This window comes from Erythrolamprus reginae, chromosome 1, assembly GCF_031021105.1.
Source record: "Erythrolamprus reginae isolate rEryReg1 chromosome 1, rEryReg1.hap1, whole genome shotgun sequence".
Lineage (NCBI taxonomy): Eukaryota > Metazoa > Chordata > Lepidosauria > Squamata > Dipsadidae > Erythrolamprus > Erythrolamprus reginae.
The window spans coordinates 310,676,817-310,692,025 of record NC_091950.1 but is presented as its reverse complement, the minus strand read 5'-3'; the positions used below and the strand labels follow the sequence as shown (position 1 = coordinate 310,692,025).

The 15,209-nt window shown below is 40.2% G+C and overlaps 1 protein-coding gene across 1 annotated transcript in view; it reads right to left on the bottom strand.

Moving 5' to 3' along the window:
• TMEM200A (transmembrane protein 200A) overlaps positions 1 to 7,349 on the bottom strand; it is an 85,640-nt gene extending 78,291 nt beyond the window's left edge. The window contains exon 1 of the mRNA XM_070733497.1: positions 7,032 to 7,349. The gene's annotated coding sequence lies outside the window, so the exon portion shown is untranslated. The remainder of the gene's footprint in view (positions 1 to 7,031) is intronic.
• Positions 7,350 to 15,209: the final 7,860 nt, after the last annotated feature.

The following is a 15,209-nucleotide window of genomic DNA, read 5'->3' as shown; positions in this document are numbered from 1 at the left end:
GCCACATTTCTGCCTTTATCAGCAAAGTCTGGGATGCCAACCAGAATAAAGTCATAAATCTCCATCAGTGATGTCTCTGCTTTGACTAATTACTCACTCAGTCTGGCTATAGTATATTTTTCAGCTCCAGTCAAAAGCGGGAATCAAAATCCAGGGAAATAGGAAAAGCTCTCTACCCTCTATTCTTTATTTAACTTTAAATTAATTATTTTTTTAAAAAATCCTTGTTCACTTATCTTCAGAACTGGAACACAGGAGTAAGATAACTCTATACCAGTGTTTTTCAACCTGTGTGCCGTGGCACACTAGTGTGCCGTGGGGAAATTAAACATGGGTCCCCAAACTACGGCCCATGTGCCGAATACGGCCCACGGAGGCCATTTATCCGGCCCGCCAACAGCCGCCTCCATCCGAACATAAACATTCCCCTCACAATCCCTCCAGCTATCAGCGACAAGAAGAGTGGAGGCAGAGGGAACGCTCACTGACCAATCACCTTCTAGGATTCATCCCAACCACTAGCGATGAACCAATAGCAGGCTGCCTCTCATCCACACTCAGGAAGGTCCCCACTTGGGCTGCCACGCACTTGTCATTGTGTGGCTGGGGTGAGTAGTTGAAGCTGCTACTCCTCCCCATGTCCCGATTTCTAATCCTGGTCAGGACTGGAGATAAATGTTGCCACCACTAGATGTTCATCGAAACAGGCCCAGGTTTCACACTGAGTATAAATACATTTAGAAACTATATTATTAACTATATGTATAATATGTACTGTGTTAGAGTGTCATTTTGGTTGGTGGTGTGCCCCAGGATTTTGTAAATGTAAAAAATGTGCCGCAGCTCGAAAAAGTTTGAAAATCACTGCTCTATACAACCTAAAAATAGGAAGATGTCTGTGATATCAGACACCATGACTTAAAGAGGAGGAGGAAGAAACCCATACTTAGGTGAATTTGACTTAGGATGGCCACCAAGTCACAAATGATTACAGATCAAATGAGTTGAAACTTTGGTTAAAAGCCATGGATAAGTAATACCATAGGAACACTAGTTTATGAAAGCTTTCACATTTGTTTAGAAAAACTGCTATTCCGTGCACATTCCAAGCTAGTAAATGTAAAGTGGTAAGAGCATCATGGTCCAAGAAGGCTATGCAATTGAAATAGGAAATTTTATCACTCTTCATCTTTCCCTTTCTTTCCCACCCTAAGCAAAAACAAAACACACCCCAAGATTTCAGTTTAGTTATGATTTTTATTCTTTTTGGGGGGTTATCTTTTGGGGAGTTTAAGGGGAACAAATAAGACTAGGAGCAAAGTACTCCCATTCTTAAACCCCCTAAAAGCCAGGAAAATATCAAAAAGTCAACTTAAACCTTATAATTTTCAAGTCACTTTTAAGGTTTAAATAGTTTTAAAACTTTTTTTAAACCTATGATTAGTTTCCCACTCTTGTTTTCACCAGAAAGCAAACATTTTAATTCCAGCCACAATTCTCATAGATACATTCATCTGTGAACCTATGGAAGCTTAGAAGGTTGTCTAAGCTTCCTCATATTTATGATCCACTCAAAATGGATCCACTCATCATAATGTCATAAATAATTCCATCACCACTGTCAAACTATTCACTAAGGCTGCATTACTATTACTCTTCTTATCATTCCGATCACCCATCTACACTCACTTATGACTGTATTACTGTAACTTGTTGCTTATATCCTTACAATTTATATTAATGTTGTTGTTTCCTGATTGCTTATTTGTATCCTATGACAATCATTAAGCATTGTACCTCATAATTCTTGACAAATGTGTCCTTTCTTTTTATGTCCACTGAGAGCATATGCACCAATGACAAATTCCTTATGTCTCCAATCACACTTTGCCAAAAAACTTAATTCTATTCTATTCTATTCACAGAGGAAAGTTACAAAGTTTTTACTGAGACCATATATTGTTGAAGGGTAGGGCTTTATTTTTTGCTCCCTGAAACTTTTTAAAATAGCCTCTCATTTACTGCAATAGCCAGAACTGCAATTACAGCTGACATTTGTGCCAATTTAACACTCATTATTTTCCCCCCAAGAAGTGGGAGATGCGTCAGCTCCAAAAAGCACTTATTTTAACTGTCTGAGGAAAATTCCTCCTGCAAATTGATGGATTAGTGACCTCTGCCATCCTTCTAATCTTTACCATCTCACCTGGGCAAATTTAGGTGTATTGACACTGGCGTGCTGCTTAAATTCTTTGGGTAATTACGTGTCACTCAGCAAGGTTTCATCAGCAATTTTAATTTGCTGGTGCTAACAGTTCAGCTCGAAGTCTTATGTTATTGGGAGAAAAAGAAACTTTTTTTTGTACAGGACATCACTTGTTGAATTTGATTGATGGGTAAGTCACATAGACAAAATTATTGTTCTTTTATTGTGTTACAACTGGCACTCTATACAGGAATGTTTTGTTGCCACTGAGCCCTATTGGCCTGTTTCACAATAACTTGGAAACAAGCATATAATCACTAAAATCTTGTTATGGTATGTTAGAAAAATCTTGGGAGACAGAGGAAAGAAATGCTGCCTAGGGATCAGTCAGATAAGAGAAGACGTTGCCTGCAGCTGTATAAAGAATGGGGGAAGAGACTTAAAAGGGACCCTCCCTACTTTATTTTTTGGAGTATAAGAGCACCTGAATATAAGATGCACATTAGTTTTGGGGGAGGAAAACAAGGAAAAAACAAATCTGCCTCTGTCTCCCAGCAATTTGCCTCCCAGCAAGCAGCACAGATGATATACACTGTTTGCTGTGTATTTCTGTGCATGTAAACAGAAATGACTCATAGAAATAGCAAAGAATTGGAGAAATGTACATTATGGCAGTATATTAATGCCAGTGAGTTTTCTTAAATGTAGGCACACTAACTCCTCCCAATTATTTAAATAGATCTACTCCAAAATCACTAAGTCAGGGTTTAACTCAGCTGCCTTATTAATATTAAACAGGGCCACTGTGGCATTTCAGATTATACTTTTACAGATCCTGTTAAAATTGATGTGGCTTTTCTGGAAGTATAGTTATTCTCTACTATTTAAAAGAAGATATGAATGCTTCAGATCAAGCATTTATTTTAAAAACTTCTTCCTTTTGATAGGTTGTTGAGAACAATAATAAAGCAATCTTTATTATAAAGAAGTCTTATTTTATTTATTTATTTATTTATTTATTTATTTATTTATTTATTTATTTATTTATTTATTTATTTTGTCCAATACACAATGAGAGTTTTAGTGGGTATATATATATATATATATGACACACACACACACACACACACACACAGTAAAATACATGACGAAGGTTATAGAGGAGATACTCATAGTAAAATATATCTATGAAAGAATATAGTAATAGAACATATCAATGAAAGAATAGAAGTAGAGATATAGAAATAGAAGAAAGGTATAGGAGATATAGCCTCATAAAGAAGTCTAATAATTTGAACATTCTATAGGCATTTATAGTTATTGACTTACCTCCTTGCAGCAACAACAAACAGCCAGTTTCTGCACAGTCTGATTAGTGCAAGAAAATAATATTCTGCCTTGCCTCTCCCTGCCAGCAATTTGCCTCTGTGCAGCTTTAGTTTTACATTTCATTTTAGCATGTGGGTTTATCTGCAGCTTCAATCAATCAGCTGAGGGTTGGGGCATATAATCAGTGGCTTGTGCTAATCAGGCTCTGGGCTGCTTGCTGCAAGGAGGTAAATTGCTGGGAGGCAGAGGCCAAAGGATGGAGGTGGCTGGGGAGTATAATGTACTAGATGGACCCATGTTTTCACCCTCTTTGGGGTAGTAAAAAGGTGCATCCTAAAAATTCAGTAATTTCTCAGGCTGTAAAGGAGATGGCAGGAGATTTGTACTTTCAGACTTTCAGCAAGCTTCTGTTAAAGTAGCTTTAACCAGGCATTTAATGCAGATAGTACTCAACGTATGACCATAACTGAGTCCAAAATTTATGTTGCTAAGCGAGACAGATGTTAAATGAATTTTGCTCCATTTTATGACCTTTCTTGCCACAGTTGTTAAGTGAATCACTGCAGCCCCTAAGTTAGTAACATGGGTTCAGTGAATCTGGCTTCCCCATTGACTTTGCTGGTCAGAAGGTTGCAATCCAGGATCAATGCAAGCATCATGAGTCAGTTGCCACATGTCTGAATTTTGATCACATGACCATGGGAATGCTGCAATGGTCATACGTCACTATTTTCAGGGCCATTGTAACTTCAAATAACCACTAAATACACTGTTGTAATTAGAGGACTACCTGTTTTCTTATGTTGTTAAAAGGGGGAAAAGAAGAAAACAGGTAGTCCTCTAATTACAACAGCGTATTTAGTGGTTATTTGAAGTTACAATGGCCCTGAAAATAGTGACGTATGACCATTGTCTGAAATGTTCAGAAAGTTGCAACATTTTAAAACCATGTTAAATTAATACCAGAATCCTCAAACATGACACGCAGTTTGCCTTCCTAGACATAACATAGAATCAAGAAGTTATATAAAGAAAGAGAGCGTCTGTACCCCTTGCGATTACGATCAAAACTATTTACAAGGCCCTGGTACAGACCTTTTGTCATCCAATTTTGCTTCCTGGCAGGATAAAGGAATATATCATCCCCAAATGAGCAATACCATAATTTAATCAGGAGATCTGGCTGAAATGATATACAGTGAGAGGAGAGTTCAAATAATGTGTGACCAGCAGCAAATCCCTATGATTAAATATCAGAACCAGACATCATGTGGGAAATGAATTTAACCCACTAAATGTCTCTTTAATAATGAAAGGGAGATACGAGGGAGACAATAAATGTGAACATCATATTTAAAACCCACAAGACATTGGGGGATTTTTTTAATTTAAAAAAAGGTTCAAAAAGCACATTTGGTGTTTATGGGAAAAGACGATGGCTCCGTTCCATGCCGAAAGGACTTCTTATGAAACCAAAGGTCTAACTAATAAGAAACATAACTATTAGCTGATTGCAGGTCAGGCAGAATAGGGAGCAAGAGCAAGCTGAGTTTACAGGCTGACTATTAAATCAGGTAATTACACTGCTGAGTAACAAGAGGGAATGTTAATGCAGACAAGATGGTACTTGAAAACTATTATTAATAATTTAGGATTCGGAAAAATTACATGGCAAACATGGTAGCGCTGCACTTGGTTCTTATAAGGACAAATCCTTTGTGAGGCTAAACTGCTTTAGAATGTTTTGATGTAGGGGTGGGTTCTAACTTGCCTCACTTTATTTTATTTTTATTTATTTATTCATTTATCCAATACATAAATACATAGGAAGAAAATAGACATGTGATAATATAAAAAGAGGGTGAAGGTGAACTTAGAGGAGAGGATATATGAAAGGAAGAGAATATATAAGATAGGTGAAAAAAAGGAAAGACAATTGGACAGGGGAGGAAAGGCACACCAGTTCACTTCATCCAGTGCCGTGTAGCCGCACTACATGGGCGCACACGGGCCTTTTTAAAAAATAATTTTTATTGGGTTTTTTGTAATAATAACACATACATACTACATATAGCACAGTGCTCAGTGATCCATGCTCCCACCACCCAACAACATGCACAGTGGCAGAAAATCCCCCAAAATCCCCCCCCTCAAAAAGCCAAAAAACAAGATTGTGCCAGAAACTCAGCTTCTGAGCATGTGGAGAACAAAGAAAATAGAAATCTTTTTAATAATCCCAAAAATAAAAAAAGAAGATGGCGGCACCCACTTCCTGGCACTGATTGAACCGGTTCTGTGAAATTATCATGATGTCACCAGTGGTTCACCAGTGGTTTGGCTAAACATATCTGAACCAGAAGGAACCTGCTATGTCCCACTTCTGTTTTGATGTTATTATATTAGAACAGAGGTCCCCAAACTTGGCAACTTTAAGACTTGTGGACTTGAATTCCCAGAATTCTTCATATTTGAAGACCTCTGTATTACAATTATATTTAATGTAAGTAGGGACAAAAGCTGCTTCTAAGAAAGGTGGAAGCCCTTTTTAGCCAGAAAATTGCATTTTTTTCCAAGGTTAACTTGAAATGGGGAATACCAAGTGATGATGCAGCCAGACTTAATGTGGGAGGTTCAAGTGGAAGGACCAACCCACACTTTTACATAGGAAATAAGGAGGACTATTTCTATTTCCATTTCCTTCCATTTCTCTGAATATTATTATTATTATTATTTATTAGATTTGTATGCCACCCCTCTCTGCAGACTCGGGGCGGCTCACAACAACAATAAAACAGTGTACAAATAACAAATCTAATATTTAAAAAATATCTAAAAACCCATTATTTTAAAAAACATATAACACAAGCATAGCATACATAAAACTATATACGCCTGGGGGGAAATGTCTAAATTCCCCCATGCCTGATGGCAGAGGTGGATTTTAAGGAGTTTCCGAAAGGCAAGGAGGGTGGGGGCAGTCCTAATCTCCGGGGGGAGCTGATTCCAGAGGGTCGGTGCCACCACAGAGAAGGCTCTTCTCCTGGGTCCCAGCAGATAACATTGTTTAGTCAATGGGACCTGGAGAAGGACAACTCTGTGGGACCCAACCGGTCGCTGGGATTCGTGCAGCAGAAGGCGGTCTCGGAATATTCTGGTCCGAATAAGTTAATTAGTTAGTTAGTTAGTTAGTTCCTCTTTCATTTATGTCTGTCCTATCTTGCCTACATACTATGCAGGAGAGATTGCATCAGATAATTCTGGGATATTGGAAGGGAAGGATGAACTTAACTCGGGGGTTGTAGCAATCCTTCCCTGATCTGCAGGATAACTGGATGGCTGCTCAGAGGTTGTTAATCGCCAGAAATCAAGATTCTGAAGATTTTGCTTTAAATTACCCCTATGGCTTTAACATTCCATATTACTTTTGTAGCACCTACTTGTCATGACCTGAGGCATGGCACAAAAGCAACACAACCAGAGAACAAATCTGACTCACCCTTATTGCTCCCACTGTACTCCCAAATGTTCCCACATTCGCTACAAATCCTGGAGCAAAACTCTCAGATGTACCTTCAGAAACCTCCAGCTGGGAGTAGCCAGTAAGCAAAGTTAGTCACACAGTAATCAGGGCCAGCAGTCCAATAAGCCAGGTTAGGCAAACAGCAACCAGGACTAGCAACTAGGTTAGCCCAAACAGTAACCAGGGCAAGCAGTCCAATAAGCCAGGTTGCAAGAAGTTCAGCAAAGCAGGCAAACTGGCAAGCCCCAGAAGACAGAGTACAGAAATTCAATGCTTGTTCCCAACAAATGCCCCTCCCACCAGTACCTCCTTACATCTCAGTCCCCAGGTGTGCCTTGTGAAAGCGAGTGGGGCACTCTCCTCCCTTGTAGCTGGCTCCATCTGTGTTGATCTCGCCTTCTCTCTTCCCTCCTTGTTCTCGGATCAGGAGGGATTAATCCTTCCACTTCTCCTGAGTTCTGGCCCTCTTGCTCCTCCCTGTCTGCAGGCCTTCCTAATTCAGAAAAAGACTTCCCAAGACTGACTCTGCCCTTCCTCACTTTCCTCCAAAACCAATGGAGCCACCCAGTGATGGGCTGCCCATCGCCAGCACTACTGGTATGCTCCTGGCGACGGGCGTGGGCATGCATGCACCCGGCATATGCACGTGTGCACGCCGATGTGAGATTTGGCTTCTGCGCATGTGCAGAAAGCGAAATCTCATGTGGTGATGCTCGTAAGAGAGAAATTTTGCTGAATTCTGGTGATTTCTCTGCTTACATGCATGTGTGCAAGCAAAAAAACATTGCCAAAAATTGGTAAAATCTCACGTGTGTGAGAATCCTCATGCAATATTTCACTTCCTGCCCATGTGCGGAAGCTGAATCTTGTGCGGGTGTATGCGTGCCTGCATCAGGAACATGGAGATGCAGGGGCATCTCTGTTTTTCCAACTGGGACCATCCAAGCAGCAGCCCCCTACTGGAGCCGCCCTCTCAATCTCTGTTCCAGTTTATCTTCCCCTGCAGATTCAGACTCTGACACTACTTCAGTGGTCCTTAAACTGCTTGACTCTTTTCCCAGTTATCATTATCCCACCAAAAAGGAGATTATGCTGTTTTCTTAGCATGGCAGTCCTAAACTAGATCTCAAACAAAGCAATTGCAAATTGCTCTATTATCACCGATATGTGCCCAAATTATCTCCTTTGAGAATCACTGGCCTAGTTACTTAGGTTCCTGATAAACATATGATTCTTAAGCCCTAAAAGCCAGTGCAGAATTAAAGAGACATGTGAAGGGTGTTCTCTGTGAATAGAATTTCACAATAATTTATATTTGTACCCAGAATTATAACTATGGCTACATATATTATATGGCACCACCAGTAATATAACAATGGAGTTATCAGTTACATCTGCTTAGTTCTTGTCAGCTCCAAGGTTTGGTTTCATGAGCAAAATTCAAGAACTGCATTTCTGGCATATTTAGTAATAGCTTAAATATAACTTTCAAAAATGAAAGGGTGGTGGGTGGAGGAATCTAACCTTTAAAAAAAACATTTTAAAAGTCTTTTATTTATTTATTTACTTTATTTATTTATTTATTGGATTTATATGCCGCCCCTCTCCCAAGACTCGGGGCGGCTAACAGCAATCATAAAACAGCGTACAATAATAATACAATACTCAGCAAGGGGTTCTTTAATTTTGCTGTGAAGACAACAAAAGTCTAATTAGATTGCCATCTAGTGGAACTTTTGTACCTGAAGACTGAGCACTCCATAGCTCCTCTGTCATTCTTTTCCTTACCAGGAGCAGATATCAGAGGTGAGTTCTTCCCGGTTCACACCAATTCCATAGAACTGGTAGCAAACTGCTGGTGACTTTATGGAGCCTTGTTCTGTTGGTGCTGGTCGGTAGATTTTTGGATTGGGGGAAGGGATTTTGCTGATTTTTTTTTCTTATTGCATGCACAGGAGCTGAGTTTCCAGCACTGCACATCCACCATCATCTTTTAAAAAAATAAACTTTATTAAATATATATATATATATATATATATATATATTGTTCTGCCGGGCTCTCTGGTAGGAGCCTCCCAAAAATTCAAGGGTACAAATTTCAGACACACACACGTTTGAAAATTCAAAACAATGTTCTTTATCACAAAATTCAAAATAAACTAAGCACTCTTTTTGTATTGCAAATAGCACTCCTCCCAAAACAACTGGGTAGTTTGTACAATTTCCATTAAGCAGTCATTAAGTACTTAGCTAGCAGCTGTGAAGAAACTTCACACCCCTTTTTCTTCCAACGAAGTGACACACACACACACACACACACACGTCGCTCTGCTTTGGTTTCAAAGGCGTGAAAAATCAACAAACAAAGTCCAGAAAACAGCAACACAGGATTCCTGAAGAACTGCGATCAAATACTCTTCCACAACGGCCAAACCCACACGCTGCTATTTATAGCAGCAGCCCTAATTACTGGAGCCCCACCCAAACACAGGTGGCCTCTCTTATCTCTTGTAATATGTCCTTACGTGGTCTCTTCTATGCATAATTCTGCGCTTGCGTGGGTCCAAGACGTCTTCATCCAAATCAATGGAAGATATTGGAGATTGACTGCCTGGGCTGTGTGCCAAGCCCCCCTCTTCCAAGTCACTCCCACCTTCTTCTTCGTCCAAGGAAACTAAACTCTGAACTGATTCTGTCAGCAATAACACAGGCCTATGACATGTTGAAGTTTCCTCTGCATCCACCTCCACATTCCCTGGGACAGGAGCTGGGCCAGAGCCAACCACAACATATATGTATATATATAAGGAAACAGACAAACAAACAGTCAAACATACAAACACATAAGCACGTGTAGCATTGTGTACACACACACACATATACAAAGATGTATAAATATTTATATAGAAAACATTCAACATAAATGATAATCATCATGTTGACCCTTGCCTTATCTATAATTATCCTAGGTAGATATATAGCTTTTGTTTACAATGGTATACTTCATATCTTATTCACTTCTATTAAAGTAATATATTTGTACTATCTTCAGATAATTGTTATTTTCTTTTATTTATTTCTTTACTAATTTGTATCAGTTCAACAACAATGGTTTTACTCATACTTGACACTAAGTAATTGTGGCATGTCTTTTTTCATGGTTGAGTAAGAATATGTTGAGAACAGAAATCAAGTAAAAATGGATGCAATTGTGACATTTATCTTCATTAGTTCTAACATATCTACAAAATTTACTGCAAATTGCTTTAGTGCATAATCAATTGAGGAAAATCTATTGATGATGGAGGCTGATAATATTCCAAGAATTTGTTGGCATCAATATTTGTAAAGTTCTCTTCAGAATAAACAGTTTGAGAGACACTTGTAATTATTCTCCTTCCATACAAGAATGTTTTGAACAGATTGACCACAATTCAGTAAAAAATGAACACCATTTAAACTTCAATTTATTTGGGAGTCAATTTGCAGAAGCATCAAAATCATATGGGTATAAATATTCTTGGCTGAACTGTGTCCTTATAAAATAGATTTATAGCTAGGAATATGTAAATCACAATCAAGTTTGAGATTCCATTTCAGTATTATGTTTGAGGTAATGCATATAACATGTTTTAATATCTTTTGAATCCCCTTTGGGTCTTTTGCAGAAATGTTAACTGCTTATTCTTGCCATTTGCTGAATGGATTGGAAAACATTCTCTTAAAAAGAGTCATGAGTTCCACTAAATCAGAAGCATTTTTCCCTGAAGATAAAATAATACATAAGAGGTTGTTTTAATTTCATTCCCTATGAGGCATCTTGACAACAAGCAGTGCAGTTCTAAGTATAATATCCTAGCAGATACATTCAATTCAATTCAATTCAATTTATTAGATTTGTATGCTGCCCTTCTCCAAAGACTTGGGGCAGCTTGCCCACTCACTATGTTTCATTTCATTTTCCCAAATGCCATCACTCTGCTAAACAAATAATTCCTTCAACACTGTCAAACTATTTACTAAGTCTGCACTACTATTACTGCTAGTTTTTTCCCATCATTCCTATCACCCATTTCCTCCCACTTATGACTGTTGATTGTATCCTTAAGATTTTTATTAATATTGATTGTTTCCTCGTTGCTTATTTTACCCCTATGACAATCATTAAGTGTTGTGCCTCATGATTCTTGACAAATGTATCTTTTTCCTTTATGTACACTGAGAGCATATGCACTAAAGGCAAATTCCTTGTGTGTGCAATCACTCTTGGCCAATAAAGAATAAAGAAAGAATAAAGAATTCTATTCAGAAGTGAAGCCGACATACACCACTATCTGGATTTATTTTTATATTTTTATTCCAACTTAAATATTTTTATAAATAAGTGAAGGTGACAAATATACCAAAAACTCTTTCCTCCTCCTATTTTCCTCATAGCAACAACCTTGTGAGTTGGGTTGGGTTGAGAGAGAGTGACAGGCACCAAGTCTTCCAGACAACTTTCATGCCAAAGGTATGACTAGAATTCTCTCTGTCTTCTAGTTTCTAAGCCAGCATCTTACCCACTATCTCAAAATGATTCCCTGGATGTGGTTGACATGGGAATTCCAGGGCTGTTGACCTAACCAGGAAAATTAAAAATCCCCAGAAGACAGTTACAAATCGCTTTTATGTTCTTCTGAAGAAAATTACATGGATGCAATCACCAAGAGTCAAATGCAACTTGAGGTTCTTTATTTTAGAACTGCAGGAACCACTGGCCACAGAATGTTTTAACAAACCTAAAAGCTCAGCCCTGAACCTAACTATTCAGAGGTCCCACCAATTTCAGTTGTTTTACAATAAGTCATCAACCTTCCTGGAATGGAAAAGCTGAAGAGGTATTAATGCTTTTATTTGTGTGACAATTGCATCAAGCTGTAAAAATATATATGGAGCAGAAGGGAAATCAGAAATCATAGGAAGAAATAGAAAGAAAAGAAGAGAAAAAGTTTAGAGTACTAGATTAGGAGTGTTTAGTCAAATTCTCTGACAAATTGAAAGACAAAAAGGACAAGTATTAAAAGTGGAAAGAAGAGGAAAGGCAGAATACCAGCAAATAGTCAGAGCCTGTAAAGATGAAGTAAGGAAAGCTAAGGCTCACAATGAAAAAAGGCTTGTGACAAAAGTAAAAAGCAACAAAAAAAGGCTTCTTCCAACATATTAAAAACAAGAAAAAAGTCAAGGAAACAATTGGTCCATTACAGAGAGAAAGTGTCAAGAAGGTGACAAGCAACAGGGAGAAAGCAGAGCTACTTAACATGTTTTTTTGCATCTGTCTTTACACAAAGGGGGGGGGGGAGTCCAACCTATCAAAAACAGCATCACAGAAACATATTAGGAACTTAAGTTAAAATAGGGAAGAAAATGGTAAGTGAACACCTGTCTACCCTAGATGAATTCAAATCACCAGGACCAGATGGATTACACCCCAAGGTTCTGAAGGAACTGGCAGACAAGATCTCAGAACCATTGAACTATATCTTTCAAAGATCCTGGAGCACCAGAGAACTACCAGAGGACTGGAAAGGAGCTGATGTAGTTCCCATCTTCAAAACAGGGGGGGGGGGGGGAACAGATTCAGGAAACTACACACCTTATCAGCCTGACCTCAATACAAGGGAAGATTTTGGAAAAAATAATAAGCAATAAATCAGTGAACACTTAGAAGCAGACAAAAAGCCAACATGGGTTTGTCAAAAACAGATCATGCCAGACAAATCTTATTGTATTCTTTGACAAAGTGACAAAATTAGTAGACCGGAGGAATGTTGTCGATGTGGTTTACTTGGATTTCAGTAAGGCATTTGACAAAGTAGACCATAACCTACTACTAGATAAAGTAGAAAAATGTGGGATGGGCAGCAATGCCACCAGATTGATTCAAAACTGGCTAATCAACCGCACTCAACGTGTAGTGCTCAATGAAACTGCATCTACATGGAGGGATGGATGCAATGGAGTACCCCAAGGCTCTGTTTTAGGCCCAGTACTCTTCAACATCTTCATCAATGACTTGGATGAGGGGATATATTAGGAACTCATCAAATTTGCAGATGACACCAAACTGGCAGGAATAGCCAACACTCCAGAAGATAGTTTCAAAATACAGAAGGATCTTGACAAACCTGAACATTGGGTGCTATCTAACAAAATGAAATTCAATGGTGAAAAAAGTAAGGTTCTACATTTAGACAAGAAAAACAAAATGCACAGGAACAGTATATGTGGTACCTTGCTCAACAGTAGCAATTGTGAGAGGGATCTTGTAGTCCTAGTAGACAACCATTTAAATATGAGCCAGCAGTGTGCAGCAGCTGCCAAAAAAGCCAACACAGTTTTAGGCTGCATTCGCAGAGGGATAGAATCAAGAATCAAGATCATGTGAAGTATTAATATCACTTTATAATGCCTTGGTAAAGCCGCACTTGGAATACTGCATTCAGTTTTGGTCACCATGATGTTGAGACTCTAGAAAGAGTGCAGAGAAGAGTAACAAAGATGATTAGGGGACTGGGGGGATAAAACATATGAAAAACAGTTGCAAGAACTGGACATGGCTAGTTTAATGAAAAGAAGGACCAGGGGAGACATGATAGCAGTGTTACAATATCTTAGGGGTTGCCACAAAGAAGAAGGAGTCAACCTTTTCTCCAAAGCACCTGAGGGTAGAACAAGAAGCAATAGGTAGAAACTAAACAGGAGAGAAGTAATTTAGAACTAAGGAGAAATTTCCTGACAGAACAATTAATCAGTGGAACAGCTCGCCTCCAGAAGTTGTGAGTACTTCAACGCTAGAAGTTTTAAAAAAGATGTTGGATAACCATTTCTCTGAAGTAGTGTAGGGTTTCCTGCCTAAGCAGTGGGTTGGACTAGAAGACCTCCAAGTCTAAGGTCACTTCCAACTCTGTTGTTGTGATATTATTGTAGTAGTAGTAGTAGTAGTAGTAGTAGCAGTAGTAGTTATTGTTATTACCATCATCATCGTCGTCATCGTCGTCGTCGTCATCATCACAGTCCTAGATACTTGGGAAGTGTTCGACTTGTGATATTGTGATACAAAATCCAGCATATAAATCTCATTTGCTGTGTATTACTGTTTTTGTAAATACAGTGATCCCCCGGTTATTGCGTCCCCAACCATTGCGAACAGGGTAATTTGCGATTTTTGAACCCGGAAGTCAAAACACCATCTACGCATGCGTGCCCTTTTTTCTATGGGCACGCATGCGTAGATGGGGCCCGGCAGATCAGCTGCTGGGCGGCTTCCCTGGGTCTTCCCCCTCTTGCTGGCGGGAGGGCGGGCAGCGGGCATCAGCAAAGAGTTTCCCCACCGCCCACGCAAACTCCTCGCTGCCGCCCGCCCTTCGCCCGCCCACGCCGTTCATTCTCGCCACTTTCGAGCTGAGTCCTGAAGCGAATTCGCTCCAGGACTCAGCTCGAAAGCGCCGAGAGCCAGCGGGGACAAGCCGTTCGCTGGCGCTGGCTATCGGCGCTTTCGAGCTGAGTCCTGAAGCGAATTCGCTCCAGGACTCAGCTCGAAAGCGCCGAGAGCCAGCGTGGACAAGCCGTTCGCTGGCGCTGGCTATCGGCGCTTTTGAGCTGAGTCCGGAAGAGAATTCGCTCCCGGACTCAGCTCGAAAGCGCCGAGAGCCAGCGTGGACAAGCCGTTCGCTGGCGCTGGCTATTGGCGCTTTTGAGCTGAGTCCGGAAGAGAATTCGCTCCCGGACTCAGCTCGAAAGCGCCGAGAGCCAGCGTGGACAAGCCGTTCGCTGGCGCTGGCTATTGGCGCTTTTGAGCTGAGTCCTGGAGCGAATTCGCTCCCGGACTCAGCTCGAAAGCGCCGAGAGCCAGCGTGGACAAGCCGTTCGCTGGCGCTGGCTATCGGCGCTTTTGAGCTGAGTCTGGAAGAGAATTCGCTCCCGGACTCAGCTCGAAAGCACCGAGAGCCAGCGTGGACAAGCCGTTCGCTGGCGCTGGCTATCGGCGCTTTTGAGCTGAGTCCGGAAGAGAATTCGCTCCCGGACTCAGCTCGAAAGCGCCGAGAGCCAGCGTGGACAAGCCGTTCGCTGGCGCTGGCTATCGGCGCTTTTGAGCTGAGTCCTGGAGCGAAT